Here is a 12,226-nt window from a genome sequence, read left to right as displayed (position 1 = left end):
ATTCATTTGTAGATGTTGAATAAAGTTGGACTCAGAGTGCAACCTTGTCTCACTCCCCAATTCATTTCTAAACTTTGAATAAAGTTGAACTCAGACTGCAACCGTGCCTAACTCGCCAATTATTTGTCTACATGTTGAATAAAGTTGGTCTCAGGCTGCAACCTTGTCTCACTCCCCATTTCAAAATAAGGAAGGCTTCACAAATTTTCCTGTCATTCTACTGTAGACTGAGCTTCTCTCATCCAGCATTTCCCCTCCTCCTTAGACTAGACTGAGGGGAATGGACAATTTATTTTCCCGGGTCACTACCGCCCAATCTTCTCTGTTTGGTTCCAATTTCTCAACGTGTGAGGAAAATAAGGAGCGCTTCACGGATTTGCGTGTCATCCTTTCGCAGGGGCCATGCTAATCTTCTCTGTATCGATCCAATTTTAGTATATGTGCTGCCAAAGCGAGCACAATACAAAGCTCTGAGAGGCCCTCATATATAGACCACAACCCCTCTGAAGGTTCTGGTCGTGGTTGGGGTCAAACAGAGTTCAGACCCTCAAAAACCACCCCTAGAATATTGCTGTGATGTTTAAACTTTATTTGGAGATGTAGAACTTGAAATAGAATTGACTTGAGATTTTTTAAAGATTGATCTTAGACTAAAATGTAGTTTAAAAACAAAGCCTTTTATGATTCAGGACTCTTGGTCTGTAACCCCTCCCTCACCTGCTGCTTTTAGTTGCTCCTCCCCAAGTCTTTGTTCCCCTGCCCCGACCACTTCCCACCCTTCCCCCGTTTTCTGCAACATGGCCTGGCCAAAGATACTTATAACTAACTCCCCAATTAGTAGAGGGAGAGAGAGAGAGAGAGAGTCTGAGTCTGACTTTGATGTCTGTTTAAAATGTTGTGACATTCAAGTTTGTTATGTTTAATACAACTGGACTAAAATTGAACCCAAGTCTCTCTCCAATTCATTTGTAGATGTTGAATAAAGTTGGACTCAGAGTGCAACCTTGTCTCACTCCCCAATTCATTTCTAAACTTTGAATAAAGTTGAACTCAGACTGCAACCGTGCCTAACTCGCCAATTATTTGTCTACATGTTGAATAAAGTTGGTCTCAGGCTGCAACCTTGTCTCACTCCCCATTTCAAAATAAGGAAGGCTTCACAAATTTTCCTGTCATTCTACTGTAGACTGAGCTTCTCTCATCCAGCATTTCCCCTCCTCCTTAGACTAGACTGAGGGGAATGGACAATTTATTTTCCCCGGGTCACTACCGCCCAATCTTCTCTGTTTGGTTCCAATTTCTCAACGTGTGAGGAAAATAAGGAGCGCTTCACGGATTTGCGTGTCATCCTTTCGCAGGGGCCATGCTAATCTTCTCTGTATCGATCCAATTTTAGTATATGTGCTGCCAAAGCGAGCACAATACAAAGCTCTGAGAGGCCCTCATATATAGACCACAACCCCTCTGAAGGTTCTGGTCGTGGTTGGGGTCAAACAGAGTTCAGACCCTCAAAAACCACCCCTAGAATATTGCTGTGATGTTTAAACTTTATTTGGAGATGTAGAACTTGAAATAGAATTGACTTGAGATTTTTTAAAGATTGATCTTAGACTAAAATGTAGTTTAAAAACAAAGCCTTTTATGATTCAGGACTCTTGGTCTGTAACCCCTCCCTCACCTGCTGCTTTTAGTTGCTCCTCCCCAAGTCTTTGTTCCCCTGCCCCGACCACTTCCCACCCTTCCCCCGTTTTCTGCAACATGGCCTGGCCAAAGATACTTATAACTAACTCCCCAATTAGTAGAGGGAGAGAGAGAGAGAGAGAGTCTGAGTCTGACTTTGATGTCTGTTTAAAATGTTGTGACATTCAAGTTTGTTATGTTTAATACAACTGGACTAAAATTGAACCCAAGTCTCTCTCCAATTCATTTGTAGATGTTGAATAAAGTTGGACTCAGAGTGCAACCTTGTCTCACTCCCCAATTCATTTCTAAACTTTGAATAAAGTTGAACTCAGACTGCAACCGTGCCTAACTCGCCAATTATTTGTCTACATGTTGAATAAAGTTGGTCTCAGGCTGCAACCTTGTCTCACTCCCCATTTCAAAATAAGGAAGGCTTCACAAATTTTCCTGTCATTCTACTGTAGACTGAGCTTCTCTCATCCAGCATTTCCCCTCCTCCTTAGACTAGACTGAGGGGAATGGACAATTTATTTTCCCCGGGTCACTACCGCCCAATCTTCTCTGTTTGGTTCCAATTTCTCAACGTGTGAGGAAAATAAGGAGCGCTTCACGGATTTGCGTGTCATCCTTTCGCAGGGGCCATGCTAATCTTCTCTGTATCGATCCAATTTTAGTATATGTGCTGCCAAAGCGAGCACAATACAAAGCTCTGAGAGGCCCTCATATATAGACCACAACCCCTCTGAAGGTTCTGGTCGTGGTTGGGGTCAAACAGAGTTCAGACCCTCAAAAACCACCCCTAGAATATTGCTGTGATGTTTAAACTTTATTTGGAGATGTAGAACTTGAAATAGAATTGACTTGAGATTTTTTAAAGATTGATCTTAGACTAAAATGTAGTTTAAAAACAAAGCCTTTTATGATTCAGGACTCTTGGTCTGTAACCCCTCCCTCACCTGCTGCTTTTAGTTGCTCCTCCCCAAGTCTTTGTTCCCCTGCCCCGACCACTTCCCACCCTTCCCCGTTTTCTGCAACATGGCCTGGCCAAAGATACTTATAACTAACTCCCCAATTAGTAGAGGGAGAGAGAGAGAGAGAGTCTGAGTCTGACTTTGATGTCTGTTTAAAATGTTGTGACATTCAAGTTTGTTATGTTTAATACAACTGGACTAAAATTGAACCCAAGTCTCTCTCCAATTCATTTGTAGATGTTGAATAAAGTTGGACTCAGAGTGCAACCTTGTCTCACTCCCCAATTCATTTCTAAACTTTGAATAAAGTTGAACTCAGACTGCAACCGTGCCTAACTCGCCAATTATTTGTCTACATGTTGAATAAAGTTGGTCTCAGGCTGCAACCTTGTCTCACTCCCCATTTCAAAATAAGGAAGGCTTCACAAATTTTCCTGTCATTCTACTGTAGACTGAGCTTCTCTCATCCAGCATTTCCCCTCCTCCTTAGACTAGACTGAGGGGAATGGACAATTTATTTTCCCGGGTCACTACCGCCCAATCTTCTCTGTTTGGTTCCAATTTCTCAACGTGTGAGGAAAATAAGGAGCGCTTCACGGATTTGCGTGTCATCCTTTCGCAGGGGCCATGCTAATCTTCTCTGTATCGATCCAATTTTAGTATATGTGCTGCCAAAGCGAGCACAATACAAAGCTCTGAGAGGCCCTCATATATAGACCACAACCCCTCTGAAGGTTCTGGTCGTGGTTGGGGTCAAACAGAGTTCAGACCCTCAAAAACCACCCCTAGAATATTGCTGTGATGTTTAAACTTTATTTGGAGATGTAGAACTTGAAATAGAATTGACTTGAGATTTTTTAAAGATTGATCTTAGACTAAAATGTAGTTTAAAAACAAAGCCTTTTATGATTCAGGACTCTTGGTCTGTAACCCCTCCCTCACCTGCTGCTTTTAGTTGCTCCTCCCCAAGTCTTTGTTCCCCTGCCCCGACCACTTCCCACCCTTCCCCCGTTTTCTGCAACATGGCCTGGCCAAAGATACTTATAACTAACTCCCCAATTAGTAGAGGGAGAGAGAGAGAGAGAGAGTCTGAGTCTGACTTTGATGTCTGTTTAAAATGTTGTGACATTCAAGTTTGTTATGTTTAATACAACTGGACTAAAATTGAACCCAAGTCTCTCTCCAATTCATTTGTAGATGTTGAATAAAGTTGGACTCAGAGTGCAACCTTGTCTCACTCCCCAATTCATTTCTAAACTTTGAATAAAGTTGAACTCAGACTGCAACCGTGCCTAACTCGCCAATTATTTGTCTACATGTTGAATAAAGTTGGTCTCAGGCTGCAACCTTGTCTCACTCCCCATTTCAAAATAAGGAAGGCTTCACAAATTTTCCTGTCATTCTACTGTAGACTGAGCTTCTCTCATCCAGCATTTCCCCTCCTCCTTAGACTAGACTGAGGGGAATGGACAATTTATTTTCCCCGGGTCACTACCGCCCAATCTTCTCTGTTTGGTTCCAATTTCTCAACGTGTGAGGAAAATAAGGAGCGCTTCACGGATTTGCGTGTCATCCTTTCGCAGGGGCCATGCTAATCTTCTCTGTATCGATCCAATTTTAGTATATGTGCTGCCAAAGCGAGCACAATACAAAGCTCTGAGAGGCCCTCATATATAGACCACAACCCCTCTGAAGGTTCTGGTCGTGGTTGGGGTCAAACAGAGTTCAGACCCTCAAAAACCACCCCTAGAATATTGCTGTGATGTTTAAACTTTATTTGGAGATGTAGAACTTGAAATAGAATTGACTTGAGATTTTTTAAAGATTGATCTTAGACTAAAATGTAGTTTAAAAACAAAGCCTTTTATGATTCAGGACTCTTGGTCTGTAACCCCTCCCTCACCTGCTGCTTTTAGTTGCTCCTCCCCAAGTCTTTGTTCCCCTGCCCCGACCACTTCCCACCCTTCCCCCGTTTTCTGCAACATGGCCTGGCCAAAGATACTTATAACTAACTCCCCAATTAGTAGAGGGAGAGAGAGAGAGAGAGTCTGAGTCTGACTTTGATGTCTGTTTAAAATGTTGTGACATTCAAGTTTGTTATGTTTAATACAACTGGACTAAAATTGAACCCAAGTCTCTCTCCAATTCATTTGTAGATGTTGAATAAAGTTGGACTCAGAGTGCAACCTTGTCTCACTCCCCAATTCATTTCTAAACTTTGAATAAAGTTGAACTCAGACTGCAACCGTGCCTAACTCGCCAATTATTTGTCTACATGTTGAATAAAGTTGGTCTCAGGCTGCAACCTTGTCTCACTCCCCATTTCAAAATAAGGAAGGCTTCACAAATTTTCCTGTCATTCTACTGTAGACTGAGCTTCTCTCATCCAGCATTTCCCCTCCTCCTTAGACTAGACTGAGGGGAATGGACAATTTATTTTCCCCGGGTCACTACCGCCCAATCTTCTCTGTTTGGTTCCAATTTCTCAACGTGTGAGGAAAATAAGGAGCGCTTCACGGATTTGCGTGTCATCCTTTCGCAGGGGCCATGCTAATCTTCTCTGTATCGATCCAATTTTAGTATATGTGCTGCCAAAGCGAGCACAATACAAAGCTCTGAGAGGCCCTCATATATAGACCACAACCCCTCTGAAGGTTCTGGTCGTGGTTGGGAGTCAAACAGAGTTCAGACCCTCAAAAACCACCCCTAGAATATTGCTGTGATGTTTAAACTTTATTTGGAGATGTAGAACTTGAAATAGAATTGACTTGAGATTTTTTAAAGATTGATCTTAGACTAAAATGTAGTTTAAAAACAAAGCCTTTTATGATTCAGGACTCTTGGTCTGTAACCCCTCCCTCACCTGCTGCTTTTAGTTGCTCCTCCCCAAGTCTTTGTTCCCCTGCCCCGACCACTTCCCACCCTTCCCCCGTTTTCTGCAACATGGCCTGGCCAAAGATACTTATAACTAACTCCCCAATTAGTAGAGGGAGAGAGAGAGAGAGAGAGTCTGAGTCTGACTTTGATGTCTGTTTAAAATGTTGTGACATTCAAGTTTGTTATGTTTAATACAACTGGACTAAAATTGAACCCAAGTCTCTCTCCAATTCATTTGTAGATGTTGAATAAAGTTGGACTCAGAGTGCAACCTTGTCTCACTCCCCAATTCATTTCTAAACTTTGAATAAAGTTGAACTCAGACTGCAACCGTGCCTAACTCGCCAATTATTTGTCTACATGTTGAATAAAGTTGGTCTCAGGCTGCAACCTTGTCTCACTCCCCATTTCAAAATAAGGAAGGCTTCACAAATTTTCCTGTCATTCTACTGTAGACTGAGCTTCTCTCATCCAGCATTTCCCCTCCTCCTTAGACTAGACTGAGGGGAATGGACAATTTATTTTCCCCGGGTCACTACCGCCCAATCTTCTCTGTTTGGTTCCAATTTCTCAACGTGTGAGGAAAATAAGGAGCGCTTCACGGATTTGCGTGTCATCCTTTCGCAGGGGCCATGCTAATCTTCTCTGTATCGATCCAATTTTAGTATATGTGCTGCCAAAGCGAGCACAATACAAAGCTCTGAGAGGCCCTCATATATAGACCACAACCCCTCTGAAGGTTCTGGTCGTGGTTGGGGTCAAACAGAGTTCAGACCCTCAAAAACCACCCCTAGAATATTGCTGTGATGTTTAAACTTTATTTGGAGATGTAGAACTTGAAATAGAATTGACTTGAGATTTTTTAAAGATTGATCTTAGACTAAAATGTAGTTTAAAAACAAAGCCTTTTATGATTCAGGACTCTTGGTCTGTAACCCCTCCCTCACCTGCTGCTTTTAGTTGCTCCTCCCCAAGTCTTTGTTCCCCTGCCCCGACCACTTCCCACCCTTCCCCCGTTTTCTGCAACATGGCCTGGCCAAAGATACTTATAACTAACTCCCCAATTAGTAGAGGGAGAGAGAGAGAGAGTCTGAGTCTGACTTTGATGTCTGTTTAAAATGTTGTGACATTCAAGTTTGTTATGTTTAATACAACTGGACTAAAATTGAACCCAAGTCTCTCTCCAATTCATTTGTAGATGTTGAATAAAGTTGGACTCAGAGTGCAACCTTGTCTCACTCCCCAATTCATTTCTAAACTTTGAATAAAGTTGAACTCAGACTGCAACCGTGCCTAACTCGCCAATTATTTGTCTACATGTTGAATAAAGTTGGTCTCAGGCTGCAACCTTGTCTCACTCCCCATTTCAAAATAAGGAAGGCTTCACAAATTTTCCTGTCATTCTACTGTAGACTGAGCTTCTCTCATCCAGCATTTCCCCTCCTCCTTAGACTAGACTGAGGGGAATGGACAATTTATTTTCCCCGGGTCACTACCGCCCAATCTTCTCTGTTTGGTTCCAATTTCTCAACGTGTGAGGAAAATAAGGAGCGCTTCACGGATTTGCGTGTCATCCTTTCGCAGGGGCCATGCTAATCTTCTCTGTATCGATCCAATTTTAGTATATGTGCTGCCAAAGCGAGCACAATACAAAGCTCTGAGAGGCCCTCATATATAGACCACAACCCCTCTGAAGGTTCTGGTCGTGGTTGGGGTCAAACAGAGTTCAGACCCTCAAAAACCACCCCTAGAATATTGCTGTGATGTTTAAACTTTATTTGGAGATGTAGAACTTGAAATAGAATTGACTTGAGATTTTTAAAGATTGATCTTAGACTAAAATGTAGTTTAAAAACAAAGCCTTTTATGATTCAGGACTCTTGGTCTGTAACCCCTCCCTCACCTGCTGCTTTTAGTTGCTCCTCCCCAAGTCTTTGTTCCCCTGCCCCGACCACTTCCCACCCTTCCCCCGTTTTCTGCAACATGGCCTGGCCAAAGATACTTATAACTAACTCCCCAATTAGTAGAGGGAGAGAGAGAGAGAGAGTCTGAGTCTGACTTTGATGTCTGTTTAAAATGTTGTGACATTCAAGTTTGTTATGTTTAATACAACTGGACTAAAATTGAACCCAAGTCTCTCTCCAATTCATTTGTAGATGTTGAATAAAGTTGGACTCAGAGTGCAACCTTGTCTCACTCCCCAATTCATTTCTAAACTTTGAATAAAGTTGAACTCAGACTGCAACCGTGCCTAACTCGCCAATTATTTGTCTACATGTTGAATAAAGTTGGTCTCAGGCTGCAACCTTGTCTCACTCCCCATTTCAAAATAAGGAAGGCTTCACAAATTTTCCTGTCATTCTACTGTAGACTGAGCTTCTCTCATCCAGCATTTCCCCTCCTCCTTAGACTAGACTGAGGGGAATGGACAATTTATTTTCCCGGGTCACTACCGCCCAATCTTCTCTGTTTGGTTCCAATTTCTCAACGTGTGAGGAAAATAAGGAGCGCTTCACGGATTTGCGTGTCATCCTTTCGCAGGGGCCATGCTAATCTTCTCTGTATCGATCCAATTTTAGTATATGTGCTGCCAAAGCGAGCACAATACAAAGCTCTGAGAGGCCCTCATATATAGACCACAACCCCTCTGAAGGTTCTGGTCGTGGTTGGGGTCAAACAGAGTTCAGACCCTCAAAAACCACCCCTAGAATATTGCTGTGATGTTTAAACTTTATTTGGAGATGTAGAACTTGAAATAGAATTGACTTGAGATTTTTTAAAGATTGATCTTAGACTAAAATGTAGTTTAAAAACAAAGCCTTTTATGATTCAGGACTCTTGGTCTGTAACCCCTCCCTCACCTGCTGCTTTTAGTTGCTCCTCCCCAAGTCTTTGTTCCCCTGCCCCGACCACTTCCCACCCTTCCCCGTTTTCTGCAACATGGCCTGGCCAAAGATACTTATAACTAACTCCCAATTAGTAGAGGGAGAGAGAGAGAGTCTGAGTCTGACTTTGATGTCTGTTTAAAATGTTGTGACATTCAAGTTTGTTATGTTTAATACAACTGGACTAAAATTGAACCCAAGTCTCTCTCCAATTCATTTGTAGATGTTGAATAAAGTTGGACTCAGAGTGCAACCTTGTCTCACTCCCCAATTCATTTCTAAACTTTGAATAAAGTTGAACTCAGACTGCAACCGTGCCTAACTCGCCAATTATTTGTCTACATGTTGAATAAAGTTGGTCTCAGGCTGCAACCTTGTCTCACTCCCCATTTCAAAATAAGGAAGGCTTCACAAATTTTCCTGTCATTCTACTGTAGACTGAGCTTCTCTCATCCAGCATTTCCCCTCCTCCTTAGACTAGACTGAGGGGAATGGACAATTTATTTTCCCCGGGTCACTACCGCCCAATCTTCTCTGTTTGGTTCCAATTTCTCAACGTGTGAGGAAAATAAGGAGCGCTTCACGGATTTGCGTGTCATCCTTTCGCAGGGGCCATGCTAATCTTCTCTGTATCGATCCAATTTTAGTATATGTGCTGCCAAAGCGAGCACAATACAAAGCTCTGAGAGGCCCTCATATATAGACCACAACCCCTCTGAAGGTTCTGGTCGTGGTTGGGGTCAAACAGAGTTCAGACCCTCAAAAACCACCCCTAGAATATTGCTGTGATGTTTAAACTTTATTTGGAGATGTAGAACTTGAAATAGAATTGACTTGAGATTTTTTAAAGATTGATCTTAGACTAAAATGTAGTTTAAAAACAAAGCCTTTTATGATTCAGGACTCTTGGTCTGTAACCCCTCCCTCACCTGCTGCTTTTAGTTGCTCCTCCCCAAGTCTTTGTTCCCCTGCCCCGACCACTTCCCACCCTTCCCCGTTTTCTGCAACATGGCCTGGCCAAAGATACTTATAACTAACTCCCCAATTAGTAGAGGGAGAGAGAGAGAGAGAGAGTCTGAGTCTGACTTTGATGTCTGTTTAAAATGTTGTGACATTCAAGTTTGTTATGTTTAATACAACTGGACTAAAATTGAACCCAAGTCTCTCTCCAATTCATTTGTAGATGTTGAATAAAGTTGGACTCAGAGTGCAACCTTGTCTCACTCCCCAATTCATTTCTAAACTTTGAATAAAGTTGAACTCAGACTGCAACCGTGCCTAACTCGCCAATTATTTGTCTACATGTTGAATAAAGTTGGTCTCAGGCTGCAACCTTGTCTCACTCCCCATTTCAAAATAAGGAAGGCTTCACAAATTTTCCTGTCATTCTACTGTAGACTGAGCTTCTCTCATCCAGCATTTCCCCTCCTCCTTAGACTAGACTGAGGGGAATGGACAATTTATTTTCCCGGGTCACTACCGCCCAATCTTCTCTGTTTGGTTCCAATTTCTCAACGTGTGAGGAAAATAAGGAGCGCTTCACGGATTTGCGTGTCATCCTTTCGCAGGGGCCATGCTAATCTTCTCTGTATCGATCCAATTTTAGTATATGTGCTGCCAAAGCGAGCACAATACAAAGCTCTGAGAGGCCCTCATATATAGACCACAACCCCTCTGAAGGTTCTGGTCGTGGTTGGGGTCAAACAGAGTTCAGACCCTCAAAAACCACCCCTAGAATATTGCTGTGATGTTTAAACTTTATTTGGAGATGTAGAACTTGAAATAGAATTGACTTGAGATTTTTTAAAGATTGATCTTAGACTAAAATGTAGTTTAAAAACAAAGCCTTTTATGATTCAGGACTCTTGGTCTGTAACCCCTCCCTCACCTGCTGCTTTTAGTTGCTCCTCCCCAAGTCTTTGTTCCCCTGCCCCGACCACTTCCCACCCTTCCCCGTTTTCTGCAACATGGCCTGGCCAAAGATACTTATAACTAACTCCCCAATTAGTAGAGGGAGAGAGAGAGAGAGTCTGAGTCTGACTTTGATGTCTGTTTAAAATGTTGTGACATTCAAGTTTGTTATGTTTAATACAACTGGACTAAAATTGAACCCAAGTCTCTCTCCAATTCATTTGTAGATGTTGAATAAAGTTGGACTCAGAGTGCAACCTTGTCTCACTCCCCAATTCATTTCTAAACTTTGAATAAAGTTGAACTCAGACTGCAACCGTGCCTAACTCGCCAATTATTTGTCTACATGTTGAATAAAGTTGGTCTCAGGCTGCAACCTTGTCTCACTCCCCATTTCAAAATAAGGAAGGCTTCACAAATTTTCCTGTCATTCTACTGTAGACTGAGCTTCTCTCATCCAGCATTTCCCCTCCTCCTTAGACTAGACTGAGGGGAATGGACAATTTATTTTCCCCGGGTCACTACCGCCCAATCTTCTCTGTTTGGTTCCAATTTCTCAACGTGTGAGGAAAATAAGGAGCGCTTCACGGATTTGCGTGTCATCCTTTCGCAGGGGCCATGCTAATCTTCTCTGTATCGATCCAATTTTAGTATATGTGCTGCCAAAGCGAGCACAATACAAAGCTCTGAGAGGCCCTCATATATAGACCACAACCCCTCTGAAGGTTCTGGTCGTGGTTGGGGTCAAACAGAGTTCAGACCCTCAAAAACCACCCCTAGAATATTGCTGTGATGTTTAAACTTTATTTGGAGATGTAGAACTTGAAATAGAATTGACTTGAGATTTTTTAAAGATTGATCTTAGACTAAAATGTAGTTTAAAAACAAAGCCTTTTATGATTCAGGACTCTTGGTCTGTAACCCCTCCCTCACCTGCTGCTTTTAGTTGCTCCTCCCCAAGTCTTTGTTCCCCTGCCCCGACCACTTCCCACCCTTCCCCGTTTTCTGCAACATGGCCTGGCCAAAGATACTTATAACTAACTCCCCAATTAGTAGAGGGAGAGAGAGAGAGAGAGTCTGAGTCTGACTTTGATGTCTGTTTAAAATGTTGTGACATTCAAGTTTGTTATGTTTAATACAACTGGACTAAAATTGAACCCAAGTCTCTCTCCAATTCATTTGTAGATGTTGAATAAAGTTGGACTCAGAGTGCAACCTTGTCTCACTCCCCAATTCATTTCTAAACTTTGAATAAAGTTGAACTCAGACTGCAACCGTGCCTAACTCGCCAATTATTTGTCTACATGTTGAATAAAGTTGGTCTCAGGCTGCAACCTTGTCTCACTCCCCATTTCAAAATAAGGAAGGCTTCACAAATTTTCCTGTCATTCTACTGTAGACTGAGCTTCTCTCATCCAGCATTTCCCCTCCTCCTTAGACTAGACTGAGGGGAATGGACAATTTATTTTCCCGGGTCACTACCGCCCAATCTTCTCTGTTTGGTTCCAATTTCTCAACGTGTGAGGAAAATAAGGAGCGCTTCACGGATTTGCGTGTCATCCTTTCGCAGGGGCCATGCTAATCTTCTCTGTATCGATCCAATTTTAGTATATGTGCTGCCAAAGCGAGCACAATACAAAGCTCTGAGAGGCCCTCATATATAGACCACAACCCCTCTGAAGGTTCTGGTCGTGGTTGGGGTCAAACAGAGTTCAGACCCTCAAAAACCACCCCTAGAATATTGCTGTGATGTTTAAACTTTATTTGGAGATGTAGAACTTGAAATAGAATTGACTTGAGATTTTTAAAGATTGATCTTAGACTAAAATGTAGTTTAAAAACAAAGCCTTTTATGATTCAGGACTCTTGGTCTGTAACCCCTCCCTCACCTGCTGCTTT

The 12,226-nt window shown here is 42.4% G+C and overlaps 13 non-coding genes across 13 annotated transcripts; all 13 read right to left on the bottom strand.

The window, feature by feature from the left end:
* Positions 1-352: 352 nt before the first annotated feature.
* On the bottom strand, positions 353-459 carry LOC127925969 (U6 spliceosomal RNA). Its single transcript, XR_008122986.1, has one exon. It is a non-coding gene; the product is annotated as a U6 spliceosomal RNA (small nuclear RNA).
* Positions 460-1,313: 854 nt separating this feature from the next.
* LOC127925958 (U6 spliceosomal RNA) lies at positions 1,314-1,420 on the bottom strand. Its single transcript, XR_008122975.1, has one exon. It is a non-coding gene; the product is annotated as a U6 spliceosomal RNA (small nuclear RNA).
* An 854-nt stretch (positions 1,421-2,274) lies between these two features.
* LOC127925957 (U6 spliceosomal RNA) lies at positions 2,275-2,381 on the bottom strand. Its single transcript, XR_008122974.1, has one exon. It is a non-coding gene; the product is annotated as a U6 spliceosomal RNA (small nuclear RNA).
* Positions 2,382-3,231: 850 nt separating this feature from the next.
* Positions 3,232-3,338, bottom strand: LOC127925968 (U6 spliceosomal RNA). Its single transcript, XR_008122985.1, has one exon. It is a non-coding gene; the product is annotated as a U6 spliceosomal RNA (small nuclear RNA).
* Positions 3,339-4,192: 854 nt separating this feature from the next.
* Positions 4,193-4,299, bottom strand: LOC127925956 (U6 spliceosomal RNA). The gene has a single exon (XR_008122973.1). It is a non-coding gene; the product is annotated as a U6 spliceosomal RNA (small nuclear RNA).
* Positions 4,300-5,151: 852 nt separating this feature from the next.
* On the bottom strand, positions 5,152-5,258 carry LOC127925955 (U6 spliceosomal RNA). The gene has a single exon (XR_008122972.1). It is a non-coding gene; the product is annotated as a U6 spliceosomal RNA (small nuclear RNA).
* An 855-nt stretch (positions 5,259-6,113) lies between these two features.
* On the bottom strand, positions 6,114-6,220 carry LOC127925954 (U6 spliceosomal RNA). The gene has a single exon (XR_008122971.1). It is a non-coding gene; the product is annotated as a U6 spliceosomal RNA (small nuclear RNA).
* An 850-nt stretch (positions 6,221-7,070) lies between these two features.
* On the bottom strand, positions 7,071-7,177 carry LOC127925953 (U6 spliceosomal RNA). Its single transcript, XR_008122970.1, has one exon. It is a non-coding gene; the product is annotated as a U6 spliceosomal RNA (small nuclear RNA).
* Positions 7,178-8,027: 850 nt separating this feature from the next.
* On the bottom strand, positions 8,028-8,134 carry LOC127925967 (U6 spliceosomal RNA). The gene has a single exon (XR_008122984.1). It is a non-coding gene; the product is annotated as a U6 spliceosomal RNA (small nuclear RNA).
* Positions 8,135-8,980: 846 nt separating this feature from the next.
* On the bottom strand, positions 8,981-9,087 carry LOC127925952 (U6 spliceosomal RNA). The gene has a single exon (XR_008122969.1). It is a non-coding gene; the product is annotated as a U6 spliceosomal RNA (small nuclear RNA).
* Positions 9,088-9,939: 852 nt separating this feature from the next.
* On the bottom strand, positions 9,940-10,046 carry LOC127925966 (U6 spliceosomal RNA). The gene has a single exon (XR_008122983.1). It is a non-coding gene; the product is annotated as a U6 spliceosomal RNA (small nuclear RNA).
* An 849-nt stretch (positions 10,047-10,895) lies between these two features.
* LOC127925951 (U6 spliceosomal RNA) lies at positions 10,896-11,002 on the bottom strand. The gene has a single exon (XR_008122968.1). It is a non-coding gene; the product is annotated as a U6 spliceosomal RNA (small nuclear RNA).
* Positions 11,003-11,852: 850 nt separating this feature from the next.
* LOC127925965 (U6 spliceosomal RNA) lies at positions 11,853-11,959 on the bottom strand. Its single transcript, XR_008122982.1, has one exon. It is a non-coding gene; the product is annotated as a U6 spliceosomal RNA (small nuclear RNA).
* Between the last annotated feature and the right edge of the window lie 267 nt (positions 11,960-12,226).

The sequence above is a fragment of the Oncorhynchus keta genome, unplaced genomic scaffold (genome assembly GCF_023373465.1).
Source record: "Oncorhynchus keta strain PuntledgeMale-10-30-2019 unplaced genomic scaffold, Oket_V2 Un_contig_6513_pilon_pilon, whole genome shotgun sequence".
NCBI classification, from domain to species: domain Eukaryota; kingdom Metazoa; phylum Chordata; class Actinopteri; order Salmoniformes; family Salmonidae; genus Oncorhynchus; species Oncorhynchus keta.
The sequence above is the reverse complement of the archived record's forward strand: the minus strand, read 5'-3'. Positions and strand labels throughout refer to the sequence as shown.